General features: G+C 36.9%; 1 protein-coding gene across 2 annotated transcripts in view; it reads right to left on the reverse strand.

Moving 5' to 3' along the window:
• LOC141520652 (catenin alpha-3-like) overlaps nucleotides 1-14,546 on the reverse strand; it is a 1,797,877-nt gene that overhangs the window by 1,752,061 nt on the left and 31,270 nt on the right. The window contains exon 1 of one of the 2 annotated variants that reach the window (XM_074232363.1): nucleotides 13,719-13,819. The exons of the other annotated variant lie outside the window; for it this stretch is intronic. The gene's annotated coding sequence lies outside the window, so the exon portion shown is untranslated. Of the gene's footprint in view, nucleotides 1-13,718; nucleotides 13,820-14,546 lie in introns of those variants that run through there. 2 annotated transcript variants of the gene reach the window in all.

Raw genomic sequence — 14,546 nt, forward strand, 5'->3', positions numbered from 1 at the left:
TTAATAAACTTGTTCAAAGGAGAACAACTAAGGAGGTAAAGTTTGGGTTCATGTCTCTTGAAGATCTGCTGAATGAGCGGAGGATGTTTCTCTTGGAGAAGAGAAGATTTAGCAGGGGAATTTATGTCTCTCTTCCAGTATCTGAAAGGAGCTATCAGATCACAGGAAAGCAGTGTTAGACTTGTCTTATTTGATGGCAAAGCATAAATGTCACTTGAGGTGAATCTTGAAAGACCCAGTTGCAGAGAGGCGAGGAAAAAGAAGCATTGTAGGCATGAGGGATGGCCAATACAATGACCTAGAGATGAGAGATAGAGTAGCATTGTGATGGAGAAGTAACAAGTCCATATTTATGACATTCCTGTTATGAGTCAGTCACTAGTCTAGGTGTTGTTTAAGGACAAAATGCATACTCTGAAAAGGAAGCCAGTTGGTCTTGTGGAGAGAGCAGGTGATGGCGGGTACAAAAACCAAGATGGTAAATGAAAGATCCATAGTGAAACCTTCAGAGTATTAGGTAGATCCTCTGCAGAGTACTTATAGAACAAGGATCACCAATGCAGCAGACAAAATAAGATGGCACCAATGAGACCCTGAATCCCTCTCATGGCTAGTTTCCCATTAAAAATTTCAAGTAAAATTCAAGAATTCTCCACAATGAGGAATTAAAGTCTCTTCCCTCTCTCATAGTTCAACCTCTTTTTTCTTTGGCTTTCTTTTAGACACTGCTTTTGTAGTCATGAAATGAAAATGCAGAAGACCATACAACTCATCACAGCAAAAAAGAGAGAGGGCTGGGGTGGGATTTAATTTGATCTCTATAATCTGGTTTTCTTTAGTGATTTTTCTTGTTACAAGAGAAAGCTCAAAGAATCATAGATTTAGATCTAGAAAGCCTATTATAGACTGTTGAATACACCTCTTTCATCTTACAGAGATGAAAACAGTAAGGTTCAGAGGGATTAAATGAGACTGCTCTCTTCTGCTTCACCTCCTACATCTCTGATCACTTCCTCTCAGATCCTTCCTTTGCAGAATATTCAACTAGATCATACTAACTGTGGGTGCACCTCTACATTCTATCTTGGACCTTTTTTCTTCCTCTACACTAACTCACTTGGGGAATCTCACAAATTCCCAAGCATTAAATTATTGTCTCGGGGGCAGCTGGGTGGTGCACTGTATAGAGCACAGACCCTGGAGTCAGGAGGATCTGAGTTCAAATCCAGATTTAGACATGTAATAATTGCCTCACTTTGTGACCTTAGACAAATCACTCAACCCCATTGCCTTAATTAAATAAAAATTTTTAAAAATTGTTGTCTCTATGCTGATCTCCTCAAATCTATTTATCAGGCCACACCTCTCTCTTGACCTCCAGTAGCATATCCCTAATGGTCTTTTGGATATCTGATTGGATGTTTCATAGGTATCTCAAACTTAGCATGTTAAAAACTAAACTCTTGCTGTTGATCCACCAAATCCTCCAGTCTTCCTAATTTCCTTGTTACTGATAAGGGTCCATCATCCTCCTTGTCACCCAGTTATTCAACCAATGTGTGATCCTTAACTCCCCTCTCTCACACCAATCTGTTGTCAAATCCTATCAATTCATAACATCTCCTTTTTAGGAGGCAGCTAGGTGGTGCTGTGGATAAAGCACTGGCCCTGGAGTCTGGAGTACCTGGGTTCAAATCCAGTCTCAGACACTTAATAATTACCTAGCTGTATGGCCTTGGGCAAGCCACTTAACCCTATTTGCCTTGCAAAAATCTAAAAAAAAAATCTCTTTTTATGCTTCATTTGACACTGTCACCACCCTGGTGCAGGCCCTAATAACCTCATACCTGGACTGTGGCACTAGCCTTCTGGTTGGTTTCCATTCTCAAGTCTATCCCACTCCAATCCATCCTTCCCTCAGCTATCAAACTAATCTTACTTAAACTCAAGTTTGATGAAATTGTGCCCCTCTTATAAAAAATCCCAATGTGTCCCTATTACATCCAGTATTAAATATAAAACTCAATTTTTTTTGTTTTAAAATCCTTCATAACTAGGGTTCTCCTCATCTCTACCCCCTGCTTTCTCTTACTTTCTCCAAATCTCAGTTAAATTCCCATTTTCTGCAAAATTATCTTTGAGATTATATTCAATTTATACTATGTATAGCTTGTTGGTACAAAGTTGTTTTCATATTGTCTCCCCCTGTCATGAGTTTCTTGAAAGCAAGGATTGGTTTTGTCTTTATACCTATTCCCTAAGGCTTAAAACAATAACCGGCATCTAGTAGGTGAGTAAAGGTTTGCTGACTAGCCCATAATCATACAAGTAGTGAGTATCACAGGTGGGATTTGAACCATCTCTGCTTGATTTCAAATTCAACATTCTGTCTATTTTGCCATATTATCTCTCATAAGATTCTTTTGAGGTTGGGGCTGGTCATATAGCGTTTGCAAATGGATGAATGTTGAAAGCTACCTTTGCATGTAATTGGTAAGAATAAAATAAAATATATTTTTAAAAATTAAAAAATAATGATAAAAATGATCAATACAACTTTTGTTAAAAGTCCAAATTCGTGCAACTAAATTAGGTATCCTTTTTCTATGGAGTTATGGCATCTGCCAGAAATATTTCTTCAGTTAACATTATCCTGATGACTCTATCAATCATCTCAACTTTTTTCAACTCATTCTCAAGTGTACTTCCATTCTCCAAGGATCCATGATTTTATCGATAGTCATATGCCCTCAAACAACGCAGACCCCTTTATACCTTGGATTACCATTTTCAAGAAGGATTGTTGTAGTAGACAAAGTTTATCACTCCCATCAGTCCTTTTGAGGCTCAGTTTGTCCAGGGATAGCAGAAATCCAACATTCATATATATACTCAAAACCTTTCTAGTTTAGTAATATTATCATACTTGTTCTCCCCTAAGATTGCTTTCAAGAATACAAGGTCACTTCTGCACCAGATCGAAGCATAAAATGACTTACAGTGAATTCTAAAACCGTTCGGCCCCCCCATGGCAACCTCTCTGTTCGGAGTTTTCCAAGAACCAACAAATACCTTGTGTAATAAAATAAACTATGGAATTATAACCTCCAAATACACACACACAATCATATAAAGAGATAATGTAGATGTGTCTTTGTATATATAAATACACACACATACACACACACACACACACCCGTAGATATTTGCCATCTACCTTCCTAGTGGTAGATTCTGACAATTAAACTGAGCCAAGGCTGCTAGTGTTCATTTGTGCCATGATCACAGGGATAGTAAGTGGAAGGCATTGAGAAGTTCTATAAAAAGAACCCTATAAAGGAAGTAGGGTTACACTTTGAAAAGATCCCAGTGGATCCTTGTAGACACATCTTAGAGGAACATAGGTTTTCAATAAAAGATTTTAAAATAGATCTGCAAGAGTCCATTGATCTCCAGGAATATGGAACTAAGAAGAATGGACAATTAAAAGCAAAGAAAATCATTCAGCATTTCAGCAGAAACTTTGCCTTCTGGAAATAAAGGCTTCCCTGTCAAGGATCAGAGGGTGACTAAAGTTATCATGACTTCTCTTGGAACATTAATTCACATCCACTAAAAGGAACTGTTAGAATTGAAATGTCCCATGGCAAAGACTTGCAAAGCATAAAGCAGAGATGACCTTGAAGGACCTTTATTTCTTGGTATAATTAGTCTTTGAATAAGCTATGTTTCTTTCTTGGGTCAAATGCAGTTGAAATTATTTTGAAACACTTGGAATAAGTATTAAATTCATTCAAACCAATTAGAACCAGCTTGGACTGGTCACAACTATATTGAATCAAATTAGAACTGGTCATAACTGGTTTATATCGGGGGAAATAGTCTGAACCAATTATTTTTTTTAAAGCTATCAGAGTCAGAATGACTATTCAGAAGCACTTTGGGCACTAGAACAAATTGGGAGTGGATTTTGTTTGTTTTGTTCAACTATACTGGTAGCAAATAAAATGAGATCCAGTTGGCAATAGACTGCAAATGACAGAATTTCATAAACTAAATCATATTAAGTTCAGCATCTGACACAGATACACAGTATAATGAAAAAGGAAATGGTGCTTGGAAAGAACACTGGCTCAGATATTAGAGGATTTGCTGCATCCCAAGAGATCATAAAAAAGGAAAAGGATATATATGCATATATATATAATTTTGCATATATATGCAAAATTATTTCTATCAGTCCTTTTCATGGTGGAAAAATATTAGAAATTGAGAGGATGCCCATCAATTGGGGAATAGTTGAACAAGCTATGGTATATGAATGTAATGGAATATTATTGAGAAATAAGAAATTATGAACGGGAAGATATCAGAAAATCCTGGAAAGACTTGAATGAACTGGTGTAATGTGATATGAGCAGAACCAGGAAAACATTATACACAGTATCAGCAACACTGTGTGATTATCAACTGTGAATGACTTGGTTCTTCTCAACTGTACAATGATCTAAGACAAGTGCAAAGGATTCATGATGAAAAAATGCTATCCTCATCCAGGGAAAGAATTGATGGACATTGATTATAGATTGAAGCATAGTTTTTTCACTTACTTAAGAGGTATTTTTTTCCTTTTAATCAGTTTTTGCTTTCACAACTATGACTAATATGGAAATATGTTTTATATGTATATATGTGTATTATGTATGTATAATCTATATGTGTGTGTGTGTGTGTGTGTGTGTGTGTGTGTGTGTGTAATCTATATCAAATTGCCTACCATTTTTTGAAAGAGGGAGGGGAAGGAGAGATAGAGGTAGAAAAATTTGGAACTCAAAATCTTGTAAAGATAAAAGCTGAAAATTGTCTTGGCACTTTATTGGAGAAAAAATAAAATAGTATTGGAAATTAGAGGTCCCGGATTCAAATCGAAGTCTTTACCTATTAACCTATACTTATCACTTAATCTCTCTAGGACTCAAATTCTCCCTCTAAAAACTGGAAAAGTTTGGATTAGATGATCTCTAATAATCCTACCTCTAAATCTATAATTTGTAACTGGAATAGAGTAGAAAAAAATACATTTGCATTTGTTCTCAAGTTTGTGCCCTTCCTTTCCATCTTTTGTAGGGATATTTTTTAAAACTCAAAATCAACCAAAGACTTCCCTATATGACTATATTGCTTTCTTTAGATGCTCCAGTATTATTTTTCAGTGAGATTATTGACCAAAGAATGTGAGAATTTCATTTTAAGAGCTATCTATCTGGCATTGAGTCATTTCTTCATAGTTAGCATTCCTCTTTCTTTTAAAAAAATTGCTTTTTCGTTCTGCTGGTCTAGGACATACAAACATGGGGAAAATACTAGATTTCTAGTGTGAGAACCTATGTTCACTCGCTTGTATTCTTTGGTAAGCCACTTAATCACTTTTTTATCCATGAAATAAGGGGGTTATGCCAGATAACATTTCAAGTCCTTCTTAGTGCTAAATTTCTATGAGATATAAGATATGACTACAATAGGATTATGCCTAGAATTCCTCTTTCATGATTATTTCAAACTCCATGACAACATCTCCCAGTATTCATAATTTCAGCACCATGAATTGGTTCCTATTTTCAATATCAAATCCAGAATGGAAGCTCTCCTTTTTGCCTCTATTATGCCTTGGAAAATGTGAAATTGTTGCCAAAGGAAATCCAGAAATTATCAATACTGTAGTTTAACACAATGAGATTTCTATCAAGTCTTTAAACAACTGGTGATGTCTCTTGCCACACTGACATGGTTGCCTCCCAATCTAAAGATGGTGTCAGAAGAACTGTTCTTAATGTATCTAAGAGTAAGTTCAGGATGGGACTAGCCCCACACATCCTGATTTAAATCAGGAGTTACAAATTGCAAATTCTGTGCTCCACCTCATTGATCTTGCTAATGCATATATTCTACTGACATCTCCCTGGCTTCTCAGTTTTTCCCACCCTCTTTGATCTTCCTAATTCCTTGTTGCCCCCTGCAACCATCTGGACTTGCCTCTTAGCTCTGGTCTTTTTCTTAGCCTCTGTATCTGCTCACCCCATAACCATCCACTTTTTCTATTCATTCAACCAAACTTTTATCTATGACCTGTTAAATTCAGAAGTTTCCTGAGTCCACTCAAGATCTTATCCTAATCCTAAACAACCTGAACAAGTTCAGTCAATGCTGTTGATGAAAAGTTACCATGATGTCAGAGAACTAATTACACAGAAGTCTTCCACAATTATTATATCATGCCTCTATATCACTTTCATAATCTACATTAGGAAAGTATTATCCATATTCTCCTTCTGGCTGGACAGTCTGTAGTATGCTCCTGAGCAATCTCATTTCTACTTCTCCTGCCTTTTTCAATATCCAAATATTCTATTCAAGTTTCCATGCTTAATTTGAAGGATCTAGGTACAGATTTATACTTTCTTAACATTAAGTATTGCAGTATATAGTTTGTAAAGAAGATATGTCACTCTATGTCTATATTTAAATTATGAGCTTTATCATATTAAATCTCAGTTCAAATAAATCTTTAGAACAAGGTCTAAGTTAATAAGTGTGGAACATGTGTGCACCTTTGCTTTCTTTGTATCCACACCCTATGATACAATTCCTGGGACATAGTAAATACTTAATAGAAATGCTTACTAGATGAATGAATGAATCAACCAAAAGAGAACAACTCTTCCTGTAATGCATATATAATTTGTGAATGCATTCATCTCTCAGTTCTCTTCTGCAGTCCAGGACTTTAAAACAAGACTTCAGATTCTAAGATCCTACCTTTAAAGGTTAAAAAAAAAAAAGACTTTTGAAGGTTTTTTTTATTCTTTTTTTTTTTTTTACTTTTGGGTAGGTACAATTATCATGTTCAATTTACAGATGAAGAAACTGAAGCTCATGGAGACTGACTTGTCTAGGGCTACACTGGTAGAGTTGAGATTTGGTCCAAGGTTATACTGACTAAATTTAGTACTCTCTTCCCCTGGTACTTCATCATAATTAACACATTGCTATCCAAATATAAGTTGTTTTTCCTCAACATACACATACCTATTGATGGACACCATCTTTATAAATCATGCTAGAATAAAATGATATCAACCCTCCTAATCCACAGAAATCTTATGAAAGTTCTGGAATTCTTTCAGGTCAGTCCCTGAAGTTGAAAAAAAGGGTAAAACACCAGGAGTGACAGATAAAATTGATAGAAGTTTCCTGTGTCAATTTATTATATTTCTGGACCCTCAAAAATTAATTTGTTTGCCAATGAAAAACAATGAACTCCAACTGAAGTGTTTTATTAGATTTTAGGATCTCAATTTCAGGAGAATCAAAGATTTTAAATATGTTGGAATTAAAACAAAAACTTCCTAGAAATATATTTATATCTATATATAGAGAGAGAGATATTTAAAACTATAACCTTGCAAAGGAATCATATATTAGTATTATTTAAAGGAGGCAAAATAAAACCTCTCAGAAAAGAAATGCTTGTATATATGCACATATATATTCACTTTTATGATGAACTCTGTGGGTCTTGAAACAAAGCCAAAAGCAAATTTAATTAAGGAAAAATGTGTTCTATAAAAATATTTTGGTCATGAATTATGTAAGCACAGGGTTTATGCCCCTCTGCTGATGATTCTAATCATGTTATGCAATATTAAACCTTTTCCCATCCAAATAACAATAACAAAAGAAATAAAAAGCTCCATGGTTTAGCTTAAGTCAATATCAGTTAAAACATGGGATTGCAATTACATTTAAATCTTGAATCAAGTCAGCCTTCCTATGCAGGGTCAACGTGGCCTAGTGGACAAAGAATCTTGGCCTTGGAATCAGGGAGATGTGGAACAGAATGCTCCATGCCTCTCATCTCAAAATTTTATGAGCTAGATGTATGACTTTGGACAAGTCACTTATTTTTTCTAAGCTTCAATTTCCTCATCAGTAAAATGATCAAGATAATGGTAACAACTTCATAGGATTGTTTCTAGAATGGAATAAAATTATATACACAAAGTGCTCCAGAAACCTTAAAGTGCCATACAAATGTCATCAATTATTATGAATGGCCAGTTTTATTTAATTACAAAAGCGGAAACAAAGTTTTGAAGGTGTAGAAGGTATTTTTTTCTTTGTCATCTAAAATTAAGCAGAAAATAAAAAACTATTTTACAAATATCTAATCACCCCTCCAGGTAAGAATGAAGTTTAAATGTTTAGCAGAATTGGGATTTTATCATGTGGGATGGAGGGCAGGTAGTAAGGATTGGGGTTCCTTGCTTTGGTTTTTTTTTTTTTTTTTTAAGAAAATGCTAAGTCTGTCTTTGAAACTCTCCAGACTAGTGCAAACATTTAAAATTTCCACCATGTCAATATAAGGCAGAAGAGGGGGCAGGAGAATAGGGCATCTCTTCTATAAGGCACTTTCCTCTCTTTTATACTCCGTGCCCATTTGAAAATGATATCATATCTGAAGTCCTTTAAAATTGCATTTAAAATTCTTTCTCCCCAATCATGTGGCCACCACCCTGGCTCAAGCCCTCATCAATTCAAAATAGACTCCTAATTGACTTCCTTAATTTCAGTTCCTTTCCTGTTGACTCCATCCTCAAGATAGCTGACAAATTGATATTCCTAAAATATAAAAGTCTAACTCTGCAATTCCTTTATTCAAAAATCCTCAGTGGTTTTTCATTGCTTCTAGGAACTCCACAGTCTGACATCTAATCTGTTACCTATATCTCTTTTCTGACTTATTTCCCATGAAGCCCCTCCACACATTCTACATTCCAGGCAAATTAGATGAATTTTTGAACCTGGACTTGCCATCCCATCTCCTCTCACTATGTCTTTGTATAGACTAAACTCCCTTGACTAGAATATATTATCTTCCTAATTCTCCTAAGAATCTACCTACTTAAAAGGCTCACATAAGTTGTCATCCCCTCCAGGAAGCCTTTGCCCATTTTCCCACCACTTGCTAATACTCTCTCCCTTCTCAAATTACTTTGCTTTTATTTGTTTGTGTAAATGTGGTATCTCTGCCCTAGTAATAATATTTATAGCTGACATGTATAGTTCTTTTCTTTAGTAATAAAAATAATAATTGCCACAACCAGCATTTATATAGTGAGTTAAGGTTTGCAAGTTGCTTTAGGAATATTTGATCCTCATGACAACCCTGAAAGAGAGATACTGTTAATGCCATTTTACAGGTGGGGAAACTGAGGCACAAAGAAGTTACACAGCTGTAAGTTACAAAGAGAACTACCAAGTTGCAAAGAAGTCACACAACTTCTAAAATCTGAGGCTGGATTTGAACTCAAGTCTAATTCCAGGTCCAGAATTCTAGCATTGCACCATCTACCTGTCTCTTTAACAAATGCATTTCTTACAACTCTGTGAGGTGAGTCATAGCATTATGCTCATTTACTGATCAAAAATTTGTGGCAGACAATGGTTCTACCGCATCCAGGGTCACAAACCTAGTCACACACCAGAGAAAAGTATAGCACCGGTTCTGTGACACCAGGCAATGAACGTACAATGAACTCCTTGAAGGCAAGGATTTTTATCATTCTGTCTCCAATACTCAGCTCATTGCATATTGTAGCTACTTGATAAATGTTTCCTGTGATCAATTCTGAACATTCATCATCATAACAATAAAGTTTTAAAGTTTTAAAAAATCACTTTCTTCAGAACAACTCTTTGAGCCATGAACTTGCCATCAAGAAGACTCAAGTCAAATCTTGCCTCCAAAATATACTAGTTCCAGGATCTTTGGCAAGTCTCTAGGTTTCCCTAAGCCTTAGCTTCTCCATTTATACAATAGTGTAACAATAACAATAATCATAATTGTTCTGCTTCACAAGTCCATTGTCTCAAATGAAATAGTGTTAAGCATTTTATAATCTGTTAAACATTACATAAATATTTACAATTACTACTACTGTTATTTACTATTATTACTATTACTACTACTGTTGGTGTTAATATTCTGATTTTATGGATAAAGAAACTGAGCTTATAGAAGCTTATACTCAAGAATTAAATGGACCAAACTGACAGCACAGGGCAATGAGATAGTCTCTCTATACAATAAAAGCCCATTTTATCAGATCTCAGCAAACTCAAAGAATCTTCCATTGTGTTCTCCAGTGGGAGAACAGTGACATCAAGATACATTATATCAGAGTCTCAATAAGAGCATCTTGGCTCCTATAGCAGGAAAGCCCTAATGGAGTTAATCCTTAGCATGGTCAAGCAAATCAAACACATGGACTTTCTGGAAGTTTGATACTGCTAAAGATAGTAAGTAAAAGAGAAAAGCCCATAAGGGTGAATTACTCATCCAACTCAATTCCAAGTCAGACATTTGCTTTTCCAACTTTGCTTCTGGTCAGTTGACAAAGGCATTAAAAACCAATAAAAGCCCAGCTTATCCAAGCAAAGAGAGGTACCCTTTAAAAAAATTCCCTCTTTTCTCTGAAAATAAATTTCTATCTATCATGAGGAAACTGTATGGGAACTTCAGTTTTCTATTCTCTTTCATCTTAGCCTCACTTTCTCCTTCACTCATGGATTGAAAGAATAGGATTGTTCCCAAAGCATCCTCCTTTCACATATCAGCTACTAGCAGGCTAGGTCAGAACATTCACTTCTACTTTGAAAAGAGTTTTTTCTATCTTGGTTCTGAAACTAATTAAATATTGATTAAATATTTTTTAGCTACTAAAGAATCCAGTCCCAGAATCACAGAATCTGAGATGGAAGAGAGATCAGAAGCCAAGTAGTCCAACACGTGCCTGCAAAAAAATATCCCCTCTTCAGTTCCCAAGACAAGTTGTCATCTAGTCTTTTCTTGAATACCTTTGGCTCCACATTCTACAGGTCTGGGCAGTTCTCTTTGGTAGAAAGTTCTCCCTGTCCTCAAGTCTGAATGTGCCTCTTTGCTACTCCCGTCCACTGATCCTAATTCTTCCCTCAGGGAACAATGACAATAAATCTAATCCTTCTTCCTGGGGGACAGCCCTTCAAAAATTTGAACGCAGCTCTCAAGTTCCCCCGAGTTTTCTCTTTTCCAGGCTATATACCCCAGCTCCTTCAGCCAGTCCTCACAGGCATGGAAAAGCAAACCGAGAGCCCTGGATTTGGAGATGGAAGAACTGCGTTTGAACCCTGGACCTCTATTTACTAATCTCCAAGAAACCTTGAACAAGATAACTTTATTTCTTATCCTTTTCACATTTGAGGGTTAGGGTATACACACACACAGCAGCCAGCCCATAAGATCTGGAAAAACTGCATAAAACTTTTTGGCCCTCTATACCAGAGAATAGTTTTATTTTTATTTTTATTTTATGGTGGTTTATAGTATCTTATTATGAGATGTGGGTTGACATTACACAATACTATTCATATATTTTATATATTCCTAATTTTTTTCTATATCATCTTCTGGTCTTTGAGTGTTATCTACAGCTCAAAATACTGCCAAAGAATTCCCATTTAATGGCTTATGACAACCTAAAATATATTCAAAACTGAGATGGGGAAAGGAAAATTAAAATGTGGGAAGGGTAATTGCACCCTTCCCTTTTCTGGGCCTCAGTTTCCTCTTCACTTTGACTAGATGATCACTAAGGTCCCTTTACACTCTAGAATCTATGGTTTGTTGCTACAAAATCACAAAGTACCAACCTTGAACTTCTTCCCCTATATAATCCTTACCACTTCTTGAGTGACCAAGAATAGACTCTAATAGAAAGTATTCTGCGGCCTATTGCCATGCACTGAGAATCCAAAACAGCAATAGGCCAGTCCTTGCCCCATTCTAGCAGAGAAGGCACTAGATAAGCATAGCCTTGATCAAACTGAGTCCTGTTCAAGAACTTAAGTTAAAAAGCCAAGAATTTAGTTTAAAAATGCAAGATGGTCCACTTCATCCAGGGCTGTCTCTAGTCGTCCCAATCCATATCAGGTCACTGGAGCTCGATGACTCCAAAGAAAAAAGTGAGGCTAGTGCCTTTGCACAGCCCCAACCCACTCAAATCCAATTCACTTGCGCAACATGGCCATCATCTCCCTGATGCCATGGTCCTCCTTAAGAATAAAGGACAAACAACATTTTTGATAGCATAATGTCATAGAAGGAGTATTGGATTCAAAGTCAGAGACCATGAGCTTGAAACCCAGCCATGCCACTTATCTGTGTGATCTTATGCAAATTGTTTACTTTTCTAGACTGTAATTTCCTCCTTTACAAAATAAGGAATAGATCCATCTCTATGGCCACTTATGGTTCTTGTGTCTATGATCCGATGAAAATAGTCATTGGGCAAAAGAGTAAAAGATCACCATCTTGAGAACTAATGCAAGGATTAGCTATACTTACTGAGAATAACATCCAAACAACTTGAATGTGTCAGAGAGAATTTCTCTCACACATTTTCAAGAAGGATCTATGATTCCATCTGCTTAAGGAAGTCCCTCAGCCAATCCAGATTGCCTCTTTCCTATGACTGAAGACTAAAAGAAGTCCCCATGGGTAGTCTAAAACCCTGAAAAGTAAGGTGATAACTAACATGCCCAAAACAGGATCCAAACCCAAGTCTTCCTATTGCAAACACAGGTTTTATCCACTATTTCACATGTGACACAGGTATTTGGGATTTTACTAGTTCCAAAACTTGTAAACCCTTTTAGAAACCCTTAACAGTACTAAACTGAGGAAAAATCTACAACTCTTAGTTGCCTGGGAACAATCTTCAACCTAGGATTGAAAATTCAAGAATTAAATTCACTTACTTTTTTCACTTTTCCTTTTTTTCATTCCTAACAATCAGGACTGCCAAATTTAAAAATATAAAGAGGAAAAAAATTTAGGCAGAGAAAAAAACTTTCAAAAAAAATCCCTGTTTAACTTCAAATCCAAAAGTCCACAATAGAGTCTTGAAGCAGGCTAAGGGATATAATAATAGTTGACACATATCCAGAGTGTTCAGATTTGCCAAATGTCTTCCATATATAATCAAAATTGAGTATACTACTTCCCAGAACCACACCTACTCAAATTAAACTCTCAGTTTCACAGTGGAAATATTTCAGATATCCTACTATTCAGCTACTATAGTTTGAATGAAGGAAATAAGGCACACAAAGTGTTTTATAAACTTTGGAGCATTCTATTAGTGTAATTTATCTGGATCATTATTATTATTAATATTATTATTATGAATTAGCATTATGTGCATAGGACCAATTTTTTTCCATCAGCACTTCAAAGAAATCTCTCCTAAAGATTCTCCACATTTCATGCTGTGCTTCTAAAAGAACCCACTTCAGCAGAAATGGCATGGAGGGGATCAGAGGATCCCAGGATGACAAAGACTGGCAATCTGTGTCTCTCTGAGTTGCCCCCAGATCCCCCAGAGGAGGCTATGGCCCAGATGCCATAGCAGATGACTCTTCTGTCATCTGAAAGATGGCACTTCCCTTTATTTCTCCCCAGAACTTTATATCAAAAGGTGCCACTCAGAGACAATTTACAATGATGAGAGTTCATTTGGCAGGAGGGAAAAAAAAATGTGTTTTCAAAGTTAGACTTCCAACAAAGTGGAGAGCAGCCCAGCCATCACTCACCAACCAGACCCCAGGACACAAACACTTACTTGGCCACAGACAGCTCCTAAGCCGGCTGCCTAAGCAGTCGCTTATGTTTGGAACTTCGGCCCCATCGTTGGGCTGAGAATTTGGCTTGTGATGCCTGTGTAGGCAAACAGGCTGACAAGAACCCCAGTGTATTTCAGGATGACTGACAGGACACAGTGGCTGCTACTTTGGGGGCTGGGCACTCTTAAAGCCATAGCTGATGGAAAACATGCAAAGCCAGCAAGCTGAGCTTGGAGAGGGCTTTCCCAAGTGACCCAAGGCCTGAGGTGAACTCTGGATGGGGGTTTGCATGACCACTGAGAGCCAGAGAGCTGCAAGTCCTGGAGAAGTCCATTAGATGGGAAGGGATGAATTCAAAAAGGGATATGCTAACTACAGTGCTCCAGATTCCAACAGTGTAAATTATACTGCAAATGACTTTCAGTGGCAGCCAGTCAGGGTGCACAAGAGAGGGAAAGAATTGACTGACCTGCCATGGATTGTGAAAGATCTCTGGAATCCATGCTTCAATATTCCAAGGCTCTATGATCTAGGTGGTTACTGGCTCTGGTGGTCCCCAACCATACCTAATCATCATTCTTGATTCTTGGATTTGGCCCTAAAAATCCTCCATGGGGAAGTCACTCAAAATTGGGGGAGCCCTCCTCCAGGTCTCTGGACGTTGCGTGGATACCAAAGAAGTATGAAGACTGTTTCGACATTGTATGTTGCTCTTGGTACATGACCAACCCACCTACATTACAGGCCCTAGTTCTCTCTGATAGCATCTTGTATCCTGCTTCTCCTACACTGGCAGTGTGTTGCCACCTGCTCGTGCCCTCCATTGG

The sequence above is a fragment of the Macrotis lagotis genome, chromosome 4, assembly GCF_037893015.1.
Source record: "Macrotis lagotis isolate mMagLag1 chromosome 4, bilby.v1.9.chrom.fasta, whole genome shotgun sequence".
Lineage (NCBI taxonomy): Eukaryota > Metazoa > Chordata > Mammalia > Peramelemorphia > Peramelidae > Macrotis > Macrotis lagotis.